The 17,733-nt window shown below is 39.0% G+C and overlaps 1 protein-coding gene and 1 pseudogene across 2 annotated transcripts in view; both read right to left on the bottom strand.

The window, feature by feature from the left end:
* Nucleotides 1–17,733, bottom strand: part of PTGER3 (prostaglandin E receptor 3) — a 201,356-nt gene that overhangs the window by 87,624 nt on the left and 95,999 nt on the right. The gene's annotated exons all lie outside the window — the stretch shown is intronic.
* LOC131809170 (glyceraldehyde-3-phosphate dehydrogenase-like) lies at nt 4,915–6,144 on the bottom strand (annotated as a pseudogene).

Consider the following 17,733-nt stretch of genomic DNA (forward strand, 5'->3'; position numbering starts at 1 on the left):
ACCTATAACTCAGTGTTTTCGACAGACCATGTAACATTTCTCAATAAACTGCAATAAATATCATTTATTTGGTATGAAATATATTCTAATGTCATAACTCTAACAACTGAAGTTAGCACTTACAATGCAACACCCATCTTCTCTCAGCATATACTAGATTTATTGCACAAGAGAGCACAACTAGTAGAGGTGCTGTATATAATGGCCAGACCCTGAGTCCTTTATGGGACTTGCATGGGTTTGGTCCCTTGGATCGCAGGCAACCTCAGACTAGATCATCAGAGCATAGAAAGCACAGGTCATGCTTTATTCCTAGACACTTCCAAATGCACAATGAAAGCCTGAAGAAAAACAACTCTGACGTTAGAGTCCGCTGCTATGCATCATCGCACATTTTTCTATTCTTGGTACTTAGGAGGACACTACTGCTGTTTTTCCAGATGCTGCCCAGAAAAGAACCAGAAGAAGTCTTTCTTGTTTTTCCCTCTATTTTCTCAAAATTTCATGGTCAGATTCTCCACTTGCTTGCTCCTCCCAGCAATTTTCTAAAGTCACACTATTTGATAAAACGTAAGAAAACAAAACAAAAACTATATTTATTCCAGTTATTGTTTCAGGCAATTTCCTTACGTGATTTATTCCTGGCAGTAATGAACAAGTGTTATTATCTCTGTTCTTACATCTAGAAAGAAAGAAATTAATTGAGTAGCCTGCCAAAGGTCATATCTAGTGAGTAGAAGAGGGATTTGGGGAAAATGTGTGGAGCACAGATATTTTGTAGGAGCTGATTTTGAACCAAGGAAAAACAAAGCAACCGTAATTTGTCCATTGACCTGAGACTAACCATCTCTCTTTCATCTTCAAAGCCTTCCTTTTTCAGCGTCAATAAGTCGAGGCTGTGTGTTGGGAACTAGAGCTAACCTAGGCCCTTGATTTGAAGGCAGTTTGCTTTCGATGCCCCCTGCAATTCTGTTTAGAAACTCTTACCCTAAACCTTTAGTTTCTTTGCTTCCTGTTGCTCCTAGATTCCCCTGGGCCCACTTTGGTTTCAGTTATAAACTAGTAAAGGAATCCTTACTAGGAAAGAATCATGTTTACAGCCAATGATCGAATGTATGCACCTGTCACTTCTAAGGAACATCTAATAAGTTTCCATTTATTCAATCAGTGAATATTAACTAAATAGCTACTGTGTTTTGTGGCTGGTGCTAAACACTGAGAGATACTGGTTAAAAAACCAAACAAACAAACACACACAAAAAAAACCAACCAAAAAACAGTTCCTGCTCCCAATGAGAACTTTTAAGGAGCTTGAAGTATGAAGAGAGATAAAATAAACTAATTAATAAAATATGATGTGATGAGTAGAACATTGGGGTAAGAAAAGAGAGCTCATGGAACACATGGGAAGAATATAAAATCCAACCTTGATTGGTTAGGAAAAGATTCACCAGGGAAATTAAATCAAGACTAAGTTCTGAAAGAGAGTAGAAGATAAGGCGGTGGGCAGAAAGTTTGAGGTGGGGACAACACTCAACAAAGTCCAAAATGCTGTAGAGGGGCCTGCTACATTTAGGAACTCAATAAAAAGTAGAATAGAGCTAAAAAGGGCCCCAATTATTAGGAATCATATATGTGTGGTGTTACTAAGCGTGGACTTCATTCTGGAAGAAATGAGAAATACTTAAAACTTCTAATCAGAGTGGTGCCTGGGTGGCTCAGTTTGTAAAGCGTCTGCCTTGGGCTCAGGTCATGATCTCATGGTCCTGGGATGGAGCCCCACATTGGGCTCCTTGCTCAGCAGGGAGTCTGCTTCTCCTCTCCCCCTGCACCCTCCTTCCATTCTCTCTCTCATTCTGTCTCTCTCCCTCTCTCTCAAATAAATAAATTAAAAAAAAAAAAACAAACTTCTAATCAGAAAAGTGCCAAGGTTATTTCTGTTCTTCGGAAATATCTCTCTGGCTGCAGCATGGGGAGCTGATATGGAGAAGAGGTCACTTTAGCTACACAGTGGATAGATCTAGTGAATGAAGCTGAGGGTTGGTGGGAGGAATAAGGCTGGAGGCAACAAGAAAGCATTAGAGTAAGCCGTAAGATAAGGGTGCTTGAACCAATTTACCTGCAGTGAGTAAAGAGACAAATGAAGATGAGGCAGAAATAATAGAGGCAGAATTGGCACATGTGACTACAAAGACAGGAGGGACAGGTCATCCAGGATGATTCCCAGGTTGGTGGCCAGGGCATGGGGAGGCCCAGGGAAGAAGCAGGCTTTGGCAAGCTGGTTATGAGTGAAGTTAAGCTGACTGTAATGTTCAGCCAGACATTGGCTATGGAGGTAGGAAGCCCAAATAGCAGAGAGACTTGCAAGTTTTTAGCATGTGGATGTTAACTTAAGCCACATAATCCACAACCAGTATGTTGTGCAAAAGGAATCAGTTAAATTTCTGGAGAACATCAAAAGGAATAATTAGTTGAAGATCTTGCAAATGTGGATGTACTCGAAATGGCCTTTCTGGTATCTTCAGCTTAATCTGAAACTGGTCAACCCCCAAACCCAAAAAGCCTATTTAAATAGCTTAATGATTCTCTATGTCCACTAAAAAAATCATAATGCTTCTTTATTATTTTACATGGTTAATTAAACATAAAATATGCAAATGAAAGACACTTTTAAAGACATCAAATTTAATAATTTTTATTATATTTATGCTTCATATAAAGCAATTGGATAGTTTTAATTTCAAGTACATTTCATTTTTATATTATGCCAAAGAATAGCAAGTTGGTTCTATAATTTCATTCCTATCAAAATTGGGTAAGAGTTAATCCTTACTTAAGGTATCAGCTTTTAACTTTGAGGTAATAAAATGACATTTTGGAGCCAAACTCAAATTCTATAATGAATTCTATGAATCTGCAATCTGGATTACAGATATCTATTTTGAGATACAACATATAGTCCTCCTCTTTTAAATCTTTTAAAAAGAATGGGGGGAGAATCAGGATACATTTTAGCAAAAGGCTTCTTTAAAACACTTCATGATAGAGAAATAAAATTAGAAATCAGACTTCAGAAGGGGATGAAAAGAGTCAGTGCCCAATCATCACACTTGAGCCTGAGCGCCAGATTAGACAGAGCAAAAGTCAAATCTCTGTAGAGTTTCTCAGTATAATTAAGCTCAAGTATAATTTGTAAGGGACACTTACTAAAATTATGGTGATGTTTACAAAATTCACCCTAATGATTCTAACTGAAAGGAAAAATTAGTATTTTAGGAAGTATTCGATGATGGTGCCATACTTTAAAAACATTTTACATTTTCGTTCCCTGAATTTAGTAGTATCATCTAAAGAAATTTCAAGCATTTTTTGTTGTTGTTGTTAAAGGTTTTATTTATTTGACAGGGAAAGATCACAAGTAGGCAGAGAGGCAGGCAGAGAGAGAGGGAAGAAAGCTCCCTGCTGAGCAGAGAGCCCGATGTGGGGCTTGACCCCAGGACGCTGAGATCGTGATCTGAGTTGAAGGTAGAGGCTTAATCCACTAAGCCTCCTAGGCACCCCAAGCATTTTCTAACATCTGGTTACTATTTAGTTGTTTATTTGACATTTTTAAACAGTCATCTGATGGGCTTTCATTGGGGTCTTTGATTCATATTTCCTACTCAGGGGTCACATGATCATCTTTAATCCACTAGTAAGTATACTGAGACAATCTTTAAGTGAACAGGTTAATGAAAATATAAGTATAAATGATTCAGGGTTTCCAGGAAGGAGCTGGTTATTTACCAGGAAGGATAAAATTGGTCACCTTTAGTTTCATCAACATACTTGAATACTTATGAGAACATAGGGTTATTAATTATATGTGTACTTCATTGACTATACATATAATAGTAGCAGTACTCATGCATGAAGACTTCTGTAAGTTCAGAAACCATGCCCCCTTCCTTGTAATGATTTAGTTTTGTGATGGTTATCTCCTAATAGTATTTGAATCTCATATTTGGAGGAACTTTTTGTTCTCTTTTTGCCATTAAATACTTAATGAAATAGATAAAATACTGCTTCTGTAACTTGCATTATTTAAATTTTTTCTTTTCTTTTCTTTTTTAAACTAAAACCTTTTTTTTTTTTTTTTTTTTTTGGTTTAAAGTGGAAGTTGGAAATAACGTTCTTCTGTCATTACATAAATCTACGATTACTACGGATGACCCTATTTATATGTATTTCAACTACCACATCATTACTATGACAACTGTAAAATCTATTTTAAGCCTCACATTCTCTCCTGGAAAATGTCATTTATATACACAACAACTTGCTGGATACTGCCGTTTGGAGAGCCTGCAGAAGTCTCAAACGCAGTATGTTCAAACTGAGCCTTTTCCACATCCAATCCTCCTTATTTAAAGTTAGCAAAATCTCCTCATTCACCCTAGCCAGAAAACATGACATCTGTAGAATTTTCCTCTTCTTCTCTCCTAAGAAATCAGTCAGGAGTCATGATAAGTCTATTTCTGAAATATCATTGGAATTTGCCTCATCTTCTCCACTTCTCCCAGCACTGCTTAATTCAGAACCCCTTGCCAGAATTGCCAAAATAGCCCCTTTCATATTTTATCTGCTTCTAATAAGCAGATAAAGGACTTGCCCCACAAGTCCTTTATGGCACTACCAGCATTACATTTTAAAATAGAAATTTAAAACTTGAAAAAAATAAAAATAAAAATAAAATGAAAATTTAGTCCTGTCATTCCTGTTAAAACTCCCAAAGCCATTCCCTCTTTCTCAGTATAAAACCCTAGATTATTATTATTATTATTACCCTCCTCCTCCTTTTTCTCCTCTTCCTCCTCCTTCTCGGCTGGATAAAATATACTTTATTGGTACACTATATTGATGGTACATGACATGGTAGGGTTCCCCTCTTCTTCTTCAGAGAGATGGAAACTGTGGAGGTCGGGAGATTCTCAGTGTATTGGGGGAGGAGTTGGGGCGAGAAATCCTCGGCTGCTGAGGGCATCTCTCTTCCTCTTGCTCTTACTGGTGTTGGTGGTCTAGGGGGCTCTTATTCCTTGGAGGCCATGTGGAAACCATAACGTCTACTGCCTGGTTGCTGCAGCCCCATTCGTTGTCATGCCAGAAAATGAGCTTGACAAAGTGGTCATTGAAAGCAATGCCTGCCCCAGCATCAAAGGTGGAAGAGCAGGTATCACTGTTAAAGTCACTGTTCAAGACAACCTGGTCCTTATTATAATCCAGGATGCCCTTGAGGGGGCCCTTTGATGCCTGTTTTACCACCTTCTTGATGTCATTATATTTGACAACTTTCTCCAGGTGGCAGGTCAGATCCACGACTGATACATTGGAAGTGGAGTCACAGAAGGCCATGCTAGGGAGCTTCCCATTCAGCTCAGAGATTACCTTGTCTACAGTCTTGGCAGTGCCAGTAGAAACAGGAATGATGTTCTGGGCAGCCCCTGGGCCATCACACCAGAGCTTCCCAAAGGAGCTATCCAAAGTCTTCTGGGTAGCAGTGATGGTATGACCTGTGGCCATGAGTCCCTCCACAATACTGACGTTGTCACAGGTGACCATGACTTGAGGAGCCAAGCAGCTGATGGTGCAGAAGACATTGCTGGCAATCTTGAAGGAGTTATCATACTTCTCATGATTCAAACCCATTACAAATATGGGGGCATCAGCAGGAGGGGCAGAGATGAGGACCCTCCTGGCCCCATTCTTCAAGTGAGCCCCAGCCTTCGCCAAGGTGGTGAATGCCCCAGTGGACTCTATAACATACTCAGCACGAGAACCATCCCATTTGAAGTTGGTAGGATCTCGCTCCTGGAAGATGGAGATGGGCTTTCCACTGACAATAAGTTTCCCATTCTCAGCCTTGACTGTGCCATGGAATTTTCTATGAGTGGCGTCATACTGGAACATGTACACCATGTAGTTGAAGCCAATGAAGGAGTCACTGATGGTGATAATATGCACTTTGTCAGAGTTAAAAGCAGTCCTGGTGACTAGGTGCCCAATAAGGCCAAATCCATTTTCTCTGAATTTTACCATTGGTTCTCCAGGATGTGGTTGGCACTACACCAGAAGATGCAGTGTCTGTTGAATGCAGAGGAGGAGAGAGCTCAAAACTCAGATTCTTTAGTATGACTTACAAGACTGACAGAGAGAGCTCCTATGTACAAAATGTTTTCCATAATGGAATTATGTCCATGAAAGTCTTTTATTTGCAAACTCCCTTATGATATCATAACCTCCACAATCCCACAACCAGAAGAGGTCATATGACTAGTTCTCAGCAAAAGCGCAAGTAAACTGTGCTGTTTGCTGGTTTAGACCTTAAAGAGAAAGTGCTGGACATTAGCACCCCAGCCTTGACACACGACTGAGACCCTTAACATGAAAGGAATCTGGGCCCTGAACCACTGTGTGAAAAAGAGCTCCTATTTGGATCTGTAACACCCACCCTGGACACTTATTAGAGGGAAAAATAAACTTTTGTTGTTTTTGTTTTGTTTGAATACAAAAGTGTATATTACATTTTGAGGCATATTTGTTACCATAGTTTAACCCCACTCCCATGCAATATACCCTAATATAAAATACCTTTTATAATTTAATCCCTAATTACATGTACAACTTGATATTTTACAAATTTCCAATCTCTCCTGTGTAACCTAAGTTTTACCCATACCAAACTACTTAAAATTCCGTAGATAGTCATGCTCACTCTTGCTTTTATACATTTGTTCATGCAGAGTTATGCCCTTTCCTAACTTATCCTTTAAGACTGAAGCAGATATTGGTCCCCTGGAAAGTGGGCCCTTCTCTCTGTGATGGACTGAACTGTGCTCCCCTCCCCTAAATTCATAAGTTGCAGCCCTAACCCTCAGTACCTTAGAATGTGACTGTGTTTGGAGATAGGGAATTTGTGGAAATAATTAAGGTTAAAAGAGGTCTTTAGCGTAAAACCAGTCTTACTGGTGTACTTACGAGAAGAGGAGATTTGGGCACACAGAGAGACAACAGGCAGACTCACACCGAGTAAAGACCATGTGAGGACACAGCAAGAAGGGGGCTGCTGGCAAGCCAAGAAGAGAGGCCACGGGAAAAAGTAAACTTGCCAACACGTTGACCTTGGAAGTCTAGCCTCTAGATCTGTGAAAAAGTAAATTTCTGTTGTTTAAACTATCCGGTCTGTGGTATTTTGGTATGGCAGCTGTAGTCAACCAGTATACACTCCTTGAAGCAGAATGTTTTCTCTTTTGAAATTTGGGAACATTCTGAGATACCCGCTTTGAGCACTTACCATAGCTGTTTTTCAATCATTGGTTTACTTCTCTGTCTTCCTAACTCTTCTGTGAATCTTTGAAGGAAGCAATCTGCCTCATTTATCTGCTTCATAACCCCTGGTGTTATTTTAGAAAATTTGTGGGAGGTGAATAATCATCCTTTAGAATGGATCGACTTTTTCTCCACAACTTGCAGCTTATCAGTAATGAAGTAAGTAAGTAAGCAGTTATTAGGGTTTTCTCTTGCTGCATAGCCTCCTGAAATATCTGTCCAAGCTGCCAAACATGGAGCATTGATTTCGATACTGGATTTCATTTTTGGAGGCTCTGCCTGACCATTTTTTTATATTATTGTGTGAGGTACAAACTAGTATTTTGCATATTTAAAATATTTTGCATATTTACTAAGGTCCAGAAGATGAAGATGAGTTTTAGAGCAAGAACAAGATCTTCTTTCAGTATAATTGATGGCATTGTTGTAGTGGACTGCTTTTGGTATTTTATCCACATTGCAATGGCTCCTTTTTCCCAAGAGCTATCCCTTTATGCAGAGGTGGGCTTAATCCAGGCTGTGTGCCACACAAGGGTTGAACAAAAGTGGTCATCAGATCCAAGTCTGACAAATAAGATTGTATATCACAAATTTTGAATTCAGAGTGAGATAGGGTATTTGGTCTTTTTGATTTGTTGAAACCAAAGAGATATAAACTCCAGAAGAGTTTATTGTGAGACAGTCATGTGCACTGAGAAACAGACATTTGACTGAAGAATGATACATATCTCAAATACAGAAGTTGTGCAGAGAAAAATAAAGACTAAATCATGGTTACAAAGATAGATAGAGCGATAGATCGGTGGAGAGAAATATAAATATGGGGGGAAGCAGCTATAATGCCAATTAATTTTATTTCCTCATTCCAGTTCCTTGTGAGGTCCCATTATATTCCTTGCTCTTGGAATTCCATGAGGTTTTACAACAAATTTCATTTTACTTTAAGCTAGTTTGAGATTGATTTCTGTTATTTGCCATAAAAGGGGATCTTGCTTGAATCAATTGGATATTATAATTAACATTTGCAATTTTTGATCACCCAATTCATGCTTCTTACTTCTGGAAAAACACTTCAGTCATTCTGTTTGGAGTAACTTCATTTTCTTCAGGTCCATAAGGTTCGTTAGGGCCAACCCCAGACCATAGTAATTAGTTCAAGAAGGGAAATATGATCCAAACATCTGGCAAATATCTCCATAGTCAATATTTGCTAGAACCATGAAGAAGCTGTGAGAAGTTGAAGCATTTTTTTTTCCCCCTACTGGGGTTGCCTAGCTAGTAAGGGTGACAGTCTGAAACTTTTGCTGGTTGTCTTGCCCCCATGAAAAGAGAACACTCCTGTAAATAAAACCAATGCAGGGCACCTGGGTGGCTCAGTGGGTTAAATCCTCTGCCTTTGGCTCAGGTCATGATCTCAGGATCAACGCCTGCGTCGGGCTCTCTGCTCAGCAGAGAGACTGCTTCCTCCTCGCTCTCTGCCTGCCTCTCTGCCTACTTGTGATCTCTATGTCAAATAAATAAATAAAATCCTAAAAAAAAAAAAAAAATGCAGAAGAAGGCAGAGCAAAGAATCCAGAAAAACCCAGATTCTCAATATGTCATCTGAGCACCAAGATCTTCAGTTATTTCAGCAATAAATATCCTTTTTTAAAAACCAGTCCGTGGTGCTTTTTGTTGTTGTTATTTGCAACCAAAACACCCAGATAAGTCTGGCTATAATTTCTCTGTGTATTTTTGAGTCAGTCAAGTTTTCTTGTGTATACCTAGTCTTATCATATGGCAACAAATGCTTAGCACTGTATCTGAAATACAGCAGATGCTCAAAAAAAAATCTGCTTCTTCTGAATGAAGAAGATAAATACTACCCAGCATGTCATTTTTGGATATGTCTTTTTCCAGCCTTACCTCTTCATTTGAATATTCTGCCAAGTCAGTGCTCTATAGCCAGTGGATTTTAGTCAGAGAGATTAAATAAAAATGCATATTATTTAAATCCTTGCTATTCCTTGCCATCACAGCTAACATTTATTCCCCCAACACCAAATCCTAAGTGGTTTTTCCTTCTCCTCACTACCACTATCTTCATGAGAACTCCCCATAAGAACTAGTCTAATAGCCTCTTAATTCATCCCTGTGTCTCTAGACTCTTTTGTCTTTTTTTTTTTAATTTTTATTTATTTATTTGAGAGAAAGAGAGAGAGCAAAAGAGAGCACAAATGTGGGAGAGGGTCAGAGGCAGAGGGAGAAGCAGACTCCCGCTAAACTGGGAGCCCAGGGCTCAATCCCAGGACCTAGGGATCATGGCCTGAGCTGAAGACAGAAGCTTAACAGGAGCCCCCAGACTCTTTTTTTTCCAATCCATTTAAGAGTGTAATAAGAAACGTCTTTTTAGTCATGGTTTCTGGCTGTGATTGTCATACAAATTACAGATAATATACATAAGGGAATTAACACTGTGCGTGGCATATTGATTAATATTAAAATTTCTACAACTCTAAAGCTAGTACTAGAATGATTTTTTAGTACTAACTATATTCTTGGTGCTTTATCTAATTTATCCTTTACATTAACTCTTTGAGATACTTTTGCAGGTGAAAAACCCCCAAAATCAGAGAGCATAAATGACATACAGTTAGCTAGTGGCTGAGATTATATTCAAACCAGGGTGCCTGACTTCAAAGTCTTTGCTTAATTTCCCTGTTATCTATTGTATCTCTCTACGATACTGTTTTTATATTTTCTGAGCTGAAAAACGAACCAAACATGGCCCCTTTTAACTTGGAGAAACTTATAACAATGAGACCCAAGAGCTGATCTTCGAAAATGCACCCCCGGACCCTGCCGCAGAGCCTTCATTTAATGCTGTCCTTACAGTTTTACACTTTTGTGAAAAGCAGCATAGGACAAATTTTGCTCTTGGCGTGGGATGTTGCCTTTACTACAAAATGCCTGATCTCAAACTCAGACTGCGTCTCTGCCCACCAGGTGTGTGCCCGTGCATACAAAAACCAGAGAGAGTGACTCTAATCAACAAAATTGGGATGCTTTCCAAGGACTCAGAGTCATGGGACAACAGATCTTATACAACCTAATCTGACTTGATTCGGCATAAAAATGTTGTTTTTTTACAAAGCACTGACACTCTCATCTACTGGCGAGACTGAGCAGATGCAGGTCTGTATTTTTATCTTTGCTTCATGTTAAATTAAAAGGAGACATCACAAGGTAGCTAGCTGTTCCTTCTTCCCAGAAAGCTATCTTTATCTTTTAAAGTACTCGACTTATGGAAGTGCACGAAGAAAACCTCTAATGGCCCTTTGAGGATCATACATCCAGTGGTATGGGCTCAGGGCATCTGTGGAGATCCAACCAGTAGTCCACCCTACAGGCACAGCCGGGGCCCCTGGACTTCTAGTTTCCCTGTGTGACGTTCCTACCTCCGGTAGGACTGAAGCCCAGACCTGAGTCCCAGTGCCCTTGGCTGGGGTCCTGATTATTTTTGCTCCAGGAATCAGGTGTGCTTGGTGACGGATGGGTCTTGTGTTTCAGCTCCTGCTACATTTTACTTCACTTTGTTGATTTGTCCCTGTATGTCCTTGAGAGGTTTTCATTCCAATATAACAACGTAAGAAGGGTTTCAGTGACCAGAAGTAGCATGATTAATCAGAAAGGAAATAAACTCCATGATCCGGGACTGGGTTGGCTTCTTTGCCTCAGTACTATGTTCTTGGGCAAGTTGGTTATCTGCCATATGATTTAGTTTCCTCACTACTAAAAACAGGATTAAGAATTGTGACTCTCCTATGGTGAGTGCTATGAAGTGTGTAAACCTGGTGATTCACAGATTTGTACCCCTGGGGCTAATAATACATTATATGTTAATTAAAAAATAAAAAATTTTTAAAAAAAGGATTGTGACTCTCAGGACCATTGTTAGGTTGAAACATGATGGCACTGTGTTTAAGCTTAAGTAGATTCTTGACAAATTTATTTTCTCTCGCCTTTTCAAAGTAAAGGGGAATGCCATATGTTTAGAAAAATAACTCAAGTTGTGCATTACAAAATAAACAAACACAGTCTCTCACACGGCCGGAGACTAGCATTATTGAGCTTCAGGTTTCATTGCTGGTACTCATGAAAGCTGATGGGGTCGTGAATTTCTTACATCAATGTTGAGTACGGGCACCTAAAAGAAGCAGCATGATATCATTTAGAAACAGTTACACACCATACACTTGTGTTTATTTATCTGTGTATACATGTTCTAAAAATTTATATTTCTACATGCTATGGCTTGTTTTGTTTTGGTAGGATGGATGATTGTTTGTGCTTGAGAATCCTAAGAAACAAAATATTTTAAAAAATATTTTGTAGTAATCAAAATATACTATAAGTGCCAAAGAGCACAATCATGGATTTCTTCAGGGCTCTGGACATAGTGAGTGCAATGGAATAGTAGGGTTTTCCTGTAATGCCTGAGAGAGAGCCTGAACCATGCTTTCCTGCCTAGGGGAGCCAGTGATGGCTGTTACACAAAACCAACCCTCCCTGCAAAATTGAACATCAAGCTTTATAGGTTACCATTAATTTGAAAATAGCTGCATACTAATTTACAATCTTTTTTTAATATTTAAAGAAAGTGGAGAGACATGATCTAATCACTGAGAACGGAAACTGGCACAACTTCATAGGCAATAGTTCAGCTAGTGTAGCTGATTATTTTTTTTACATACTTCATCCTTGTAAAGGATTTTTTTTAATTATACAGAAACAGATAAGCATGTTTGACTGAAGCAGAACTTGCATGAACTGAGAAAGAAAATTGGCATTTCATCTGAACTGTGAGTGATCTCTCAAGTCATAATGTGTTCTTGGTTTAAGTGTCTGAAAATTAAGATGAATATTCTGATCTTGGTCAAATTGGGATCTATTGAGTGGAATTAGTAAAACCTTGTTACAGTTACTGCATTTTCAGGATGATATTGCCACTATAAGTATATTATGAATCTATTTTGTTTCCATTCTCTTATCAATGTGAAACATGTACCTCAGAATAAACTCTCCAGTCATAAGGAAACGTGTTAGGAAAAAATACTTCTTCTGTCATAAACTAAACATGTTTCCTACAGAGACCATTGTCCTCAGTCTTCATACCCCAAACATGGAGAGAGGGAGACAATGAAGAGATGGTGAAGGTGAGGTGCAAGGCCACATTTGAAATCCATTCAAACGTTAGTACTAACAGATTTTAATACGAGGAGACATCTTCAGTGTGGGTACTTCAACTCTGTGGCATTCCTGGCTATAATTTGGCTTCATCATTAAATGCTCTTAACCAGGTAGGAGTCCGGTGTCTGTGCTGCTCCTGTCAACCCTATTCTTGCTGTGGATGGTTCTGCTTCCCAAATGTTTCCTCTAGGAAGAGATCACAAAAGATAAGCAAGGATGTTCAGAGCATGCTTCTCAAAGGCTCTGCTAGTATTGAAATACTGTCTTAGAGTTAAATATTGGAATGGATTCAAATGTAGTTTGCACCTTATCTGCAGAGCTCCCCCATTGTCTCTTCAAGTGTGGGGTAGGGGGTCAAGAGGAAAGTCTTTAGTGATGGGAGCAAGTTACACACACACACACACGCACACACACACACACACACACACGCCTACTATAAAGATACAAAATGTCAGTCTCTTACAAAATACTTGGAACAGTTTAAGTCGCTAGGGTTGAGACCTCTTCACTTAAAAAGTTTGGCATTTCATAATTTTCCATGTACAAAAAACAGTTTCACATTCTCCCTATGCCCTAAATTGCTTTCTGATGTTGAATGATATGAATTGTCAAGCAACATTAAATTAGCCACGTATCTCTAAGTGGTCCAAAGGGATTGAGCACCTCCTTTTAAAGTGTTCCACACCACCAGAAAATGCTTGCGACATTGATGAGAAGGGAGGGCGATCCCAGACAAGGAACGGCAAGTTTAAAATTGGAGTTGAGAAATGTAAAGTAGTTCGGAAGGGTACAGTTCAAAGGAAGGGAATGATGCAGTTAGACAAATGGTAAAGGTCATGATGGATTTTGTAAGCCTTGTGAAAGAGCTTGGAAAACAACGATATGCACCATTAACTGAAAAGAGAAAAATGTCAAGGACATTTGTACTAAGACTAAGTTTGAGTTGTGTGATCATTGATGCATTCCAATCTGGGCTGCTCATGTTTTGATCAGGTAGTCATCTGTCGAAAGAAGCTGGTGGGAAGTCTAGTGAAGATATGCATTGTTCGGTAGAACCTTCTGTACTATCAGGTAACCACGAGTCACATATGGTTGCTGAGAACTTGAAATAAGGCTCATGCAATAAGGATAGTAATTGCCGTTAGGGTAGTAGGTAATGGGAAAAAAAAATAGGGATAATCTCATGGGGGATTTGATGCTAAGAAATATGGGCAGAACTCCAAAATTTATTCTGTAAATCCAGAGCAATATTAAGAAGTTGGCCAAGTTCAGTGACCTCAGAACACACCAAATCTGAAGAGTGAAAAGTGTCAAAGTGCAGAGGCATATTCCAGAAGAATTTGGCAGAGTTAAGGAGCAGGTCAGGCTTGTAGGAGAGTCAGAAAAATTCTTCTGGACCTGATTCATTAAAGCAGCATTGTTTTAGAAACACAAGGTGTGGTCTCCACTGGTTGATCTTTATTCTTCTTTAAAACAAGACAAAACAGAAAAACAAAACAGACTGAAGTAAACACCCTATAGCCAATGGAGGGATTAATTAACTAAGAACAAATCAAAGCAAAAGACAACTTAAGGGTCTTTCTTCTCATGCATCTGAAACAGTTGGCTATCCTCTGGTAAATATTTCCCATCCCAAAACAGACACCATTTTTAAATGAATATTACTCCAAAACTAGGAAGGGTTACTTTTAAATAAATACTGGTCTCTTCACCTGAAGACCTAGCCTCTAAAGTTATTCAGGCAATTGATGAGGAAGAATTGAGGCAAGTTTGTGAGACTAGTTGCTTCACTTCACTAAGTCCTTCATAAGTAAATTCAGGGAGTAGGTTTGTCCATCTTCCCAGGTGGCAGGTAAGGGGTGGGAAGGAGCACGTTCCATGAGCAATCCACTACTTTCAGACAAAATCAGACTAAAATCACCTAAGAAAGTCAAACATGCAAGAGATGGATTTTAGAGCGGAATTCTCTTCCACAGAGAGCAACTGGTATAAATTTCTTAATTATGCCTAACCTTTTAAGCATAATACTTGATAATAAATTCTAGCACTTCATGCTGTTATTTAAATTTATTCTTTTCTTTTGTAAAGACACTATTAATCAATTTAATTTCAACGTGTCCAAAACAACTAAATGTTAACCATCCATTATATGCTTAATTGTTTTCACCTTTGCCTTAATGTATTCTCACCCTGACCTTTTCTTCACTAGTTTAATTCATTTTCCACTCATCTTTTTAAACAATAGGAGAAAATTGTAATAAAATAGTCAAATAATTTTGCAACACCTCTGTTCAAGACAAAATTCAGAGATACTGCATAACCTATAGGAAGAGATAGTAAGAAATAAAAGTTTGTTATTGATTACAAATCTCCAAATTTGTCACCAAAAAGGTCCTGTGAGGGTGTCAGTACATAATCCACAAAAGCACAGATGTTGAAAAGACAAATGTATCAAAGCCAAGATTAACCTCTTCTGTTCCCTCTATTTCACTATTTTATACCTTTTAGTTTAGATTCCTAGGACATTTCTATGTGATAGGGAATCACACCTCAAACAGGGAGATATAAAGAAGAGGTGTAGACTGATTGGGCAGCCCTGGTAAAGAAAAGGGACAAAATACTGATATTTACTGAGAGCCACCTAGGTGCTTAAAGATGCACTGAATTACCTCACTTCCTTTTCACAACAGCCCCTTCACTCATCATACCTTCTCTCATTCCTTTGGCACCTGCAATGTACTAGGCTCTGTTCTTGGTAAAGACAAGGATGGACAAGACCAAGCCAGTCTCTATTCTTGTGAAACTCATATTCAAGTACATAAAATAAAGAAAGAAGTAAACGAAGAAGGAAAAAGAATTATAAATTAGGATAGGCACTATGAAGGAAACAAGTGAACTAAGATAGCAAATAATAGAGGAAAGAAGTAGAGATAGGAAGCTTAAGAAAGATTTGAGAAAGTATTTAATCCATTAACCAAAGGAAGAAACAGAGTTATGTATGTAGGAAATAGAAAAAAAAAAAAAAGTGGGCTAGCATGTGCAAAAGTCCTGGGGTGAGAAAGATCCATATGTCTACCAAGTGATGAATGGCCTGGAGAAAGAAGAGAAAAATTATTAGGAGGCTATCAGTGGTGGTCTAGCTGACAGAGGAGTTTTGCATGAATTAGAATAGAAGTATTCGAGATGAAGAGTAATGACGAGTATTAAGATATATTTTGCACGTAGAGAAGTATTTTATGACAATACTTGCCACATATACTTATTAATATCCCCCCCATTAACAGATGAGAAATAGCCTTAAAAATTAGGAAAGTAACTGATGCTTTTACAGGAAATAACTTCAGGACGGGAATATGACCGCTGCCTTCCTTAAAGCCCTTTACCTTTATCACACTTGCTAGCTTTATTAATTCAAGGTCAGTGTAGGTTTTATAGAATCCTAATAGTAGTAGAAGCTTTGGCCAGTCTAATGATTCTGAATTAGAATGTGCTTTAATAGGGAAGCCTGGGTGGCTCAGTCGGTCAAGCATGGGACTCTTGGTTTCTGTTTGGCTCATGATCTCAGGGTCCTGAGATCAAGCCCCACAATGGGCTTGAGTCTGCTCAAGATTCACCCTTTCCCTCCCTCTCTGATTTCTCCCGCACCCCAGCCCATGCTCTCTCTTCCTCTAAAACAGATAAATGAATAAAAATTTTTAAAAAAGAATATTCTGGACATAACTATAACCTAGACAGTGTATAGATTTACAGTTCACAAATCCATAACTTCATTTCATCTGAAAAAGGCACCAAATTCTACAAGCACTCCAGATACATTCGTTCCATGCAAAATACCAAAACACTCTTGCATTTCTTCCAGAAACATGCCGTGTTAACACCATGCATATGAAAAATTTTTCACTTACTAAAAAAAAAACAATTTCTAGCAAGTGTGAACCATACACTCTTAAGTCTAAACTGGGTAATTTCCATGACCAACCTGTTTTTTCAGCTTTGCTAAAAATATGCCCATATCTCCCCATATATAAAATGGCACTGGTCGCTGAAAATCTCCCAGCACGTAAGTCCACACATGAAAAAGGCTTAAAATAAGCTGGGCTTAGAGTAAAAAAAATAAGCTGAGAAGGATTTTGCTTTTTAAATTCAGTACTTCCTCAGTTAATTTCTTAATTTTTATTCTACCCTTACTTCTGAGATTCTGGAATATGTATTAGTGCCTCTCACTAGTACTTCCACTTCTCCTTTTTCTCAGCACCTGATAGGATTGTCTTCCTCACCCTTTTCAGTTGGCACAGCCTGCTACTCGCTCTAGAAGTATGTGGGTGCCGTTCTATGCTCTACAGCTCTCCCCCTCAGTGCTCTACAGCTCTCCCCTCCACTACTGCGGGGTCCAGCAATGTTGGAAGCCTCAGTCAGCCTGAGTCTCTGACTAGGATAACTGGTAGCCAGGTCTCCACACCCAACTCTCAACAGGCAAGCTAAGTGAAGGCAGAAGAACTTTTGTTGTTTTAAGAAACTAAGATTTGGGGTTTCCTTTTCACTGATGCTAATGTATAACATTGTTTTCTTGGCTTGTTAAGCTTCCTTCACATTCTTTAGGTGAAGGGAAATACAAATTTCCAAATTAGGGAAGTATGGCAAGCTGTATAGTTGGCAGGTCAGGAGGTCTGCATCCAAATGGACCTGTTTTTCATCGTTCTTTGCACTTTGCCTGCTCTCTATCCCTCCTTTTTCTCAGCTGTGAAAAAGAGACAGTAGCATAAGTGTGTTAGAACAATTTGCCAAGTGCCTAGCAAGATGCCAAACCACAGATGATGTTCAACGACAATAGAAATCTAGAAGGATCTATCCATGTAGGAAGGACTGAATCTGAAGAATCTGCAGAAATGGTGTGGGGCAGGGGGGACCTGCCATTTATCCCTCTCACGTCCCCTTCTCCCCCTGCAAGCTTCTCCCTAGCCACGAGCGCACCTCTCTGTCCCTTTCTGTGTACCTGATGCTCCCTGTCTTCCTCCCGCTCTGCTGTCACGAACTTCTCTCATAAATCATTCATTAAAATAGCTGTGTTTTCATAAAAATTAACCTCCGCTAGAAGACTAGAGCTTCAACATAGTATCTTGAGCCTTAGGCAGAGAAGGG

The sequence above is a fragment of the Mustela lutreola genome, chromosome 10 (genome assembly GCF_030435805.1).
Source record: "Mustela lutreola isolate mMusLut2 chromosome 10, mMusLut2.pri, whole genome shotgun sequence".
NCBI classification, from domain to species: Eukaryota; Metazoa; Chordata; class Mammalia; order Carnivora; family Mustelidae; genus Mustela; species Mustela lutreola.